At 41.7% G+C, this 8,880-nt stretch overlaps 1 long non-coding RNA gene across 1 annotated transcript in view; it reads left to right on the top strand.

Annotated features, from left to right (window-relative positions):
• Positions 1-7,501: 7,501 nt before the first annotated feature.
• The window catches only part of LOC111860564 (uncharacterized), a 6,103-nt gene continuing 4,724 nt past the window's right edge, over positions 7,502-8,880 (top strand). The window contains exon 1 of the long non-coding RNA XR_002842050.2: positions 7,502-7,926. This is a non-coding gene — a long non-coding RNA (uncharacterized lncRNA). The remainder of the gene's footprint in view (positions 7,927-8,880) is intronic.

Genomic DNA, 8,880 nt, shown 5'->3' on the forward strand with positions numbered 1-8,880 from the left:
CGTTTGAAGTCAGTGAATATGTTGCCAGGTGTTTAATGTGCGGTGTGTACTATAAGACTAACTTACTGTATACAAGAGCATGTATTAGTCTCTTGGTGTTTTGAATACTAAGAAAACGTTGTAGTTTGGCAATGTTATATAACTGTAAGTGTAGGCCTTCAATACTGCATCTATATGCAGTTTGAACGAGATGCTTGTATCTAAGGTGACAACTAGGTCCTGGGTTCTGCTGCTTAGGGGGAAGTTCAGCCTCTCAGCGCTGAGCGTGGAGATTATATAGCAGGCCTGTCCGCGCTCTTGCCTCCGAACAACAGAACCTCAGTTTTGTTTGCATTGAATGACAAAAAGTTGGGTGTTGTCCGCATAGGAGTGAAAATTAACATGTAAATACATGTAAATACATTCTGATACTGGTTCAACAGAACCCGGCTAAGAATAGTATCATTCTAAAAGAATAGAGTAGAATAGAATGCAGTTTATTATCATTGCATGAATGTACAACGAAATTAGGCGTGTCCCCTGAAACACAACACATCACATGATTCAACACAACACTAGCATAGCTCTGCATATTAAGCTACACACACATACAGAGTAAAATCATGAGCAATATGGGCCAGTAAACTTACAGTGTTTCTGTGTGCATGTCTATACAAGGTGGGAGTATATAGATAGTATTGGAGTGGTTCTATTTACAATAATTGTGATGAGTCCCCAGGATATTGCACTTATGTCCCATTGATGCCCTGGGTGACAGTGAAAGACATGGGGGGGGGGGCACTTAGATGCAATGGACAGTTATTTAACTGAGCTCAGTTCTTGGGTTTTCGTGGCCAGTCAAAGACACCGGGTTCTGTATATGTCCTGTAGTGAAGGTAGCTGGGTGTTGGTAATGTTCTGTGCTGATTTGATGACTTCCTGGAGGGTCTGCTTGTCAGCCACGGAGCAGCTAGCAGAGCATAGCAGGACGCCACAGGTGAGTGAGCTTTCCACACACGTCAGCCTTCCTCAGTATCCTTAAGAGGCAGAGCCGCCCGCTTCTGTGCCTTCTCCACCAGAGAGGTTGTGCCGAGAGACCACAAAATTTTATTTTTTTTTATTAAATAATAATAAGAGTATAATCCTGCAAACGGTAATTCAAGTTCTTCCGATACATCAGCTGCCATTGTCATGTCGTTTATGACTTTAGTTAAGGCAGTCTCAGTGCCACGTCCCTGAGTGAAGCTGAGCTGAAATCTGTCCAGCATGTTGTGTCTCCAAGAATGACTGAAGTTGAGTTGTGACTATCTCTTCAGAACATTAGATAAATCGGTATGTTGCCTGTAATTGCTGAGATATACTATAACAACGTAATGGGCAGGTCAGACCCCATTTGCTGTAGCACTGCTTTGAATATTGTGAAATCTTTTATGATTTCCGGTTCAATTTTTAGGAGTGAGTTAAAAGCAGCTGCCAGGCTGCCCCCACGCCCAGAACCACGTGCTTCCTGTGTGAAAGTAAACCCGTCAGGTGAAGCGCTCAGGAAGAGGTATAGTGTCTGTGGGTCTGAACCAGGTCTCAGTTAAACAGCACAGATCTGCACCAGCATCCAGCACCATATCATTAACAAGAAGTGATTTGTTACCTAAATACTGAGCATTTTAGGGTGGGTTTTATGTTGTGCCTCATTTAATGTTAACAGTGGGATTGATATTAATGTGTCTGCACAGGAGCCCCCAGTGAAACCTTTAGCTTTAAGTGTTGGCCTAACAATCATGTCTGTATTTTTTCTATGGTCATTCAACTCATTTTCTAAGTAGCTGTTAGATTGAGGGGTATAGGAACTGGGGGAAACAGGGAGGACATGTACCCCCAATATTTAATTCAGATTCATTTGTTCCCCCAATAAATAGACCTTTGTATTTAAATTATTAATTTCTGTTCCTCCAATTTCAAAGTCTTTCCCCTGCTGTAGGTTATATTCTTTGGTACAATGGGACATTGTTATATATTTGTCAAACGTTGACAGATATTTGGTGTATATTTTGTCAATCTAACAGCGTTAAAGCTGTTTCTGATCTGTTGAATTGTCATTGCACTTTGTGTCACTGTTTAATTTGTTTCTTCTAAGCATTACAATTTTGGCCATGAGGGGGCGCCACTTGGCTAGAAAATATTTCATATAGTCAAACTGTTTCAAAATAGTCTGGTGTGTTATAGAATCAGAAGACAGAAGACATCATATACTTTTATATACTCTGTTAGAGCTTGGTAGTAAGCTCACTAACGCAAACATTATTATGGCTAAGTGAAGCGTCATAGTTAATTCCACATCATTGAAGTGATTAATTGTAGCGTTTTGTGTATCACAATGTGACTGGATTGTGTTCAAGTCTACTAGCTAATTGAATAGGTTTAATTTATTTGTTGATTTGATTTTATTTAATTTGCTTTCATTGGATTTTTTTAGATATATTTCAAATGCAAAGACTTTTCTTTAGTGAGTTGTGTCCCTTAAATTTGCTGAAATATACTAAACCTAGTCACGGCTTAATAATGGAAACTGTTGACACGATTCTGTTAAAAATGTGAGCTTTCTAACTAAAATGTTTTTTTCAAAGACTATTCAAATATTCATTGAGTGTATCAAAGTTTCATAGATAAATACAACCATCCATAGCACTGTTCTCTACACTGTCACTATTATCACCCTGCCCTCTACACTGTCACTAATATCACACTGTTCTCTACACTGTCACTAATATCACACTGTTCTCTACACTGTCACTATTATCACCCTGCCCTCTACACTGTCACTAATATCACACTGTTCTCTACACTGTCACTATTATCACCCTGCCCTCTACACTGTCACTAATATCACACTGTTCTCTACACTGTCACTATTATCACCCTGCCCTCTACACTGTCACTAATATCACACTGTTCTCTACACTGTCACTATTATCACCCTGCCCTCTACACTGTCACTAATATCACACTGTTCTCTACACTGTCACTATTATCACCCTGCCCTCTACACTGTCACTAATATCACACTGTTCTCTACACTGTCACTATTATCACCCTGCCCTCTACACTGTCACTAATATCACACTGTTCTCTACACTGTCACTATTATCACCCTGCCCTCTACACTGTCACTAATATCACACTGTTCTCTACACTGTCACTATTATCACCCTGCCCTCTACACTGTCACTAATATCACACTGTTCTCTACACTGTCACTATTATCACCCTGCCCTCTACACTGTCACTAATATCACACTGTTCTCTACACTGTCACTATTATCACCCTGCCCTCTACACTGTCACTAATATCACACTGTTCTCTACACTGTCACTATTATCACACTGTTCTCTACACTGTCACTAATATCACACGGTTCTCTACACTGTCACTAATATCACACGGTTCTCTACACTGTCACTATAATCTACAGATATATGTCTACAAAAGAAAGGCAGTGTTTCTATTGATAAGCACAAAAACAACATTATCAGCCAGGCCTCAGAAGAAAATTGATTTTCTGTAACTGCTTGTCCTATGTAGGGTAATGGGAGTCTGGATCTTATGGGTGTAAGGCAGCAACCCAGGATGTGGGGCCGGCCCATTGCAGGGTGTGTGCATGTACACACACACACACACACACACACACAAGGTCCTTTTATTAGCTCCAATTAACCACAGCATGTTTCTGATCACATGGGGAGGACATGCAAACTCCACACTCATGGAGCCATGGCGGAGACTCAAACCCGGGTCCTAGAGGTGTGAGGCAGCACTAACCACTGCATCACCATGCCACCCCTCCCCCATGGCTTCCAACACTAATGTCAGCATAACTGTATACATGGCCATATCTATTAAACAAACAGGGAACTAATGTGATTGGCTGAAAATACACAAATAGCCCCATGGTTTCATATTCACTCCTTATCCAGCAGCCCTGGAAGCAAACTAAGTGACAGTGACCGCGGGGGCAACTCAGAGCAATCCAGTAATGTTCTAAAATTTTGATTAGCGGCCTTAGAATTGCCCTAACTCCCACTGTCCGCCCCCAATACCCCAGACCGTGACACTCGTCCATATCTCTACATTCGGTCGGTATGAATATTTCCTTTCAATATGAATGACACTCCACCTTGTTATTCACTCCCTACACCGCTGCCCTCATCCTGGGCAAACTAATGCGTTTTACTAGAATCACATGCCGCACTGTGCCATGCGAGACCTTCAGTTTGCTGAAAGACACTCTGTTCGCGCTCTATTCTTTAATGGAAGCCACGAGAAACAGGGCAAGGTGACTGCCAGCTCTTTGTATCCCAACCAGGCAACTGCGCTATTGTTGTAGCAACTACCTAATTGTAGACAAGCATGCTGAAATGACAAGTTCTACATTTGGCTAACGGAGGTTCCCTCGATAATTCACATTTTTAAAAACGAGTAAGTGACCACAACACATTCAGCTTGGAGTAGCTTTCTTTAAGTTTCACACGCTTGTATCTGCTTACAGCCAACGATCGCATTAAACTGGTGTTACCGCCACCCCACGCCTACAGGCCATTAAACAAAGGGAGGTGACTGAGACGTAACTATACTACTGCTAATAAAATATTGCTATTTAAGATAAAATTAACTAAATAAATAGTAACTGTAATTTTAGGACTCAGGGGCGTAGTTTGAGATTAATGGATAGGGGTGCGGAGTCTTTACTGTGAGGGGGGCTGATGGCAAACTTATGTGTAATATAGCCTACAAAGCTATTCATGACTTAAGAGAGTAAATACACATTTATTTGGGGGAGGGAGCTAAAACACATTTTCCGACGCCCCTGCTATGACCTTTACAAAATAAGTAAGAATTGACACCTCCATTCCACGATTCATTGATGTTCTGTAACTTCCTGTAAAATTAACTCAAATTCACTGTAGCGATTCATTTAACGTTTTGAAAGACTAAACTAATTATAGTGCAGAGTATATATTTTTATATATTGCGACTAGGCTAATTTCTGGCATAGCCATACAGTTTTTAAATGGAAGAATATTTTTTAATTATTTCTTTGACTAGACATCCTGATGTAAGCAAACGCAATCCTAGGCCTATATGCAAACATGCGCTGTTTCTTTACGGATTATGCGGCACATCGTAAAAGAGTGGTGAAGTGGGTGGATATCGGGTCATTTTGTTTAGAGTAGAATACAGTGTCGACGCCTGCTGTACTTTCTGCAGACAGTCCTCATGCCCCTAACGGGCTGGTGCTTCAGAGAATAATTATCCCATTTCAAAACTAAAAGCCAGGCTTCCTCGGCCAGCCTGCGCCGTGAATCGGCGTACTTACCCTGCACGGTTCACGGTATAGACATCCCGCTGGTGCGGCTCAGGATTAATTTCATTGCACACGTGGACACTGTTGTGTTGCATTGACTGTAATGACAGTGTGAGCATTTTCGTGTCTGTATTTTCTATAACTTGGTTTCATATTGTTCATATCTATAATATATGCTCATAATATCTATAACTGTCCTCACTACCTCGGTTTTGTTTTTCAGTAAAAATAAATGCAGTGAAGCGTATCTCTGGCGAACAAATAATTCATCCTTTGCTACAGTCAATGTACGTACTTTATTGCAAAGTTAAATAGGACGGGAAAACAGTTATCGTCAAAATTCTGGACACACCTACTGAAAATCTTTTGTTTTTCCAACAAGATAAGGAGCATATGCGCACCTCAAGGTTATGTAAGTAATATATTATCTTGTGAGCAAGGAAAGAGATTGAGTGCTGTGACAGATGACCTGGCCCCCGCAATCCCTCGACCTAAATCCTGCAGAGCCAGTTTGGGATGAGAAAGAGCAAGACAGCCAACTTGTGGAAACTCCTTCAGGCCTTTTGGAGAAGCACTGCAGGTGGCTACACCTGAAAGCTGTTTGAAAGAATGCCAGGTCTGCAATGCTGTCAAAGTAAAAGGGGGCTATTTTGAAGGGTCTGAAATTCAATGATGTTTTAAGGTGTTGCACACTTGTCTTGGTTGTTGGAATATTTAACATGCATTACTTCTTTGCCTCAGGGTCTTTCACTATAAGGTGAATAGCAGTTAAAATAGAGACAAGTATATTGAAAACAAGTGTCCCGACTTTTGACTTCTACTGTTACTATATAGCATGATAATATATGAACACTGTAGGCCTGTAGTGCAGTGCTGGTGCAGTACGAATCTGCAGTTCAAGAGGTCTGCAAGCAAATGCACAACAGTGAAAATTGCTACAGAGGCCAACCACAAGAGGCACCTTGCCACCCAAAGGGAGGAAGGAAGAGAAGCGATTCAGACTCACTCACAGTCTCTCTCTCTCTCTCTCTCTCTCTGTAACAATGACAACAAAACAGGACTCCCCCTTGAACTTTGTAACACAAACACGAAAGATGCGTCTTTGCCAGTGAATCCGGCATTCTGGGAGATGCACTAACAGCCATTTGCATGTGAAAGCTGGAAACAAAAGCACGACTTTAAACGACACTGTCGGTCAAACACATCATTCGATGATAATAGTAATAATGACAATTTATTGATGCACATGGAGAAATTCCCTTTTTACCTACCCCATATTACCCTCCATGACACAGAGACAGATATGGAGGTGAGAGCGAGCTTGGCAGTGAAGGGCAGCCACCTGCAGCAGCACTCGTAGAGCTGGCGGTTAAGAGCCTGCCTCACGGGCCTGCAGGTGTACTGTTCTGCTGAAGCCGACCTTCCGATCACAGGCACAGATCGCTTAGCCTATTAAGCCACAACCTGCATCAGCCGCATGCTGATGCTACTGATAACAAAAAAAACCGAATGAAATAAAATGCACAAACTGACAGGGCTAGTCTAAAAATCTACTCAAAAGCCATTCAGATGAGTCGAAACATTCCACGTTTGGAGTTGGTTGCAGTAACAACCCAACGCAGGACATGGATCTGAAAAGCGATGTAGTACAATAACATACGAGCACAAGAAAACGACGGCAGGCGGTTCATACAAATTTGCACTGGAAACGGAAAGCGCTTGTGGGGTTAGTGTCACACCGCACGTGAGAACACGAACAGCAGCGCCTTTGCCTCAAACCTCCTTTCTGGCTGTAGAAAGTATTTCAAAACTGAGACGTTCACCATACAAGGGGCGAACCAATAAAAGCATGTGAATAGATTTGTGAACAATAAGGCAAATATTCACGTTGCAATCAGCTACTTCGCTTCTGCATGAACGCAGTGACCTCGGTGAAACTGTGAAATTGACACACGCACACAGAGCGAGGTTGTCCGTATGTTTCACCATCAGCAGATAATGCAAACTCACGCCAGGCTACTGGCGGCGCAGACCTGCACTACACTTCTAATGAACACAAAACCACGATGTTTGCATTTAAAACAGTTAATGAAAAATTCACGAGGCACCCATTATCAATCATCTTCCAGTATTTAAGTGGGCTGCCTGAGTGTTATTCGCTTCAGGTGCAACCAATGAATGATTATTTACAGTTCGGCGATAAATATGGAGATGAGCGTACAACGGGAAGTTAGAACAGAACCATAATTCAATTACATGAAACCTGGATATACCTTTTAAATACGGATCCAGAATGGATTGCGTAATAAAGTGGCGTGAAATAATATCAGTACTGGGCTCATGTTCATTTGTTTTGAGTCTATGACCCTCCCCACGCCCAAAAAGCGTTTATCTGTGTGAAGTTACGCTGACACCAGAGTAAATAACGCGCATCGCGAAACTGCCCATTTACGACGTGACAGAACAGAGCACGATCGACCCCCCCGGGTGTAAGCAGCGCGCGTCCCCGCAAAGCCTTCACTCCAGACCTTACTATGCAATTAAGCAGGTTTCTTCTCGACTTTCGGCGGTATTTTCAGTTGGACTAGAGGTGAGTTTTTAATTGTTACCCTATTTTTCATTTGCTGGCACTTCTGAATGTAGGATTGATGAGGCTTGTAAAAACACTGAGAAGCGTTAGTGTGATTAAATTTAATGTCTGTTAGCGGCGACACTATCGACCTTAGACATGTCATTTAACTTTACTAAAAGAGGAAATAATCCAATCGGTAAAACTCGACTGCGCCGTGTCTTTGCTTTTATAGCCTACTCTTAACTTTTTAATAGCCCGTATAAAATCCCCGGTGTTGCGCCTTATTTTAAAACTTAATTGTGTAGTCACATATGAAAGGTAAAAGGGGAATGGGAAACTTTAATTCCGCTCTATGATGATCTACAGTAAGTCTTCATGAAGTAGCCTACATGTAATTTTGCAGCTCGGAAGATCTTTTGAACACCATGACACGGTCACTGTCATCGCTAAACTGTGATGCTTTTATATATATAGCCTACATAATAATTGACACTTTTATTAATCCCCGTGGGGAAATTGTTTTTACGCCTCCCTCAACTTGCTCTTTGTAGAGCAAGCTGTCCGCGAAGGGCAGCCACCTGTAGCGGCGCCCAGGGAGCTGGAGGTTGAGGGTCTTGCTCAAGGACCCGCAGACGTGCTGAGGCTGGGTTTGAGCCGGCGACCTTGTGATTTCAAGCACACGGTTTAGCCCAATGAGTTACACATGTATAGCATGTATATATATATATAAAAAAATGTGTGTAGTGTGTGTTAAAAATAAAGACTTCCAGAGAATCAGGTGTTTCGAAAATTGTGTAATACCAAATGTTGGGTTGTTATGACTAATCGCAAATAGATTATTTAACTAGTAAATTATTCATAACTTGACTGTTTCTATAACTTTAAAGTTACTATGCACTTGCTTCGTTTGTTGTGCTGGCTGTATTTTTTTTTTAATTAGTTTATTTTTTGATGGGGGGGCTACACTCATTT

The sequence above is a fragment of the Paramormyrops kingsleyae genome, chromosome 24 (assembly GCF_048594095.1).
Source record: "Paramormyrops kingsleyae isolate MSU_618 chromosome 24, PKINGS_0.4, whole genome shotgun sequence".
NCBI classification, from domain to species: domain Eukaryota; kingdom Metazoa; phylum Chordata; class Actinopteri; order Osteoglossiformes; family Mormyridae; genus Paramormyrops; species Paramormyrops kingsleyae.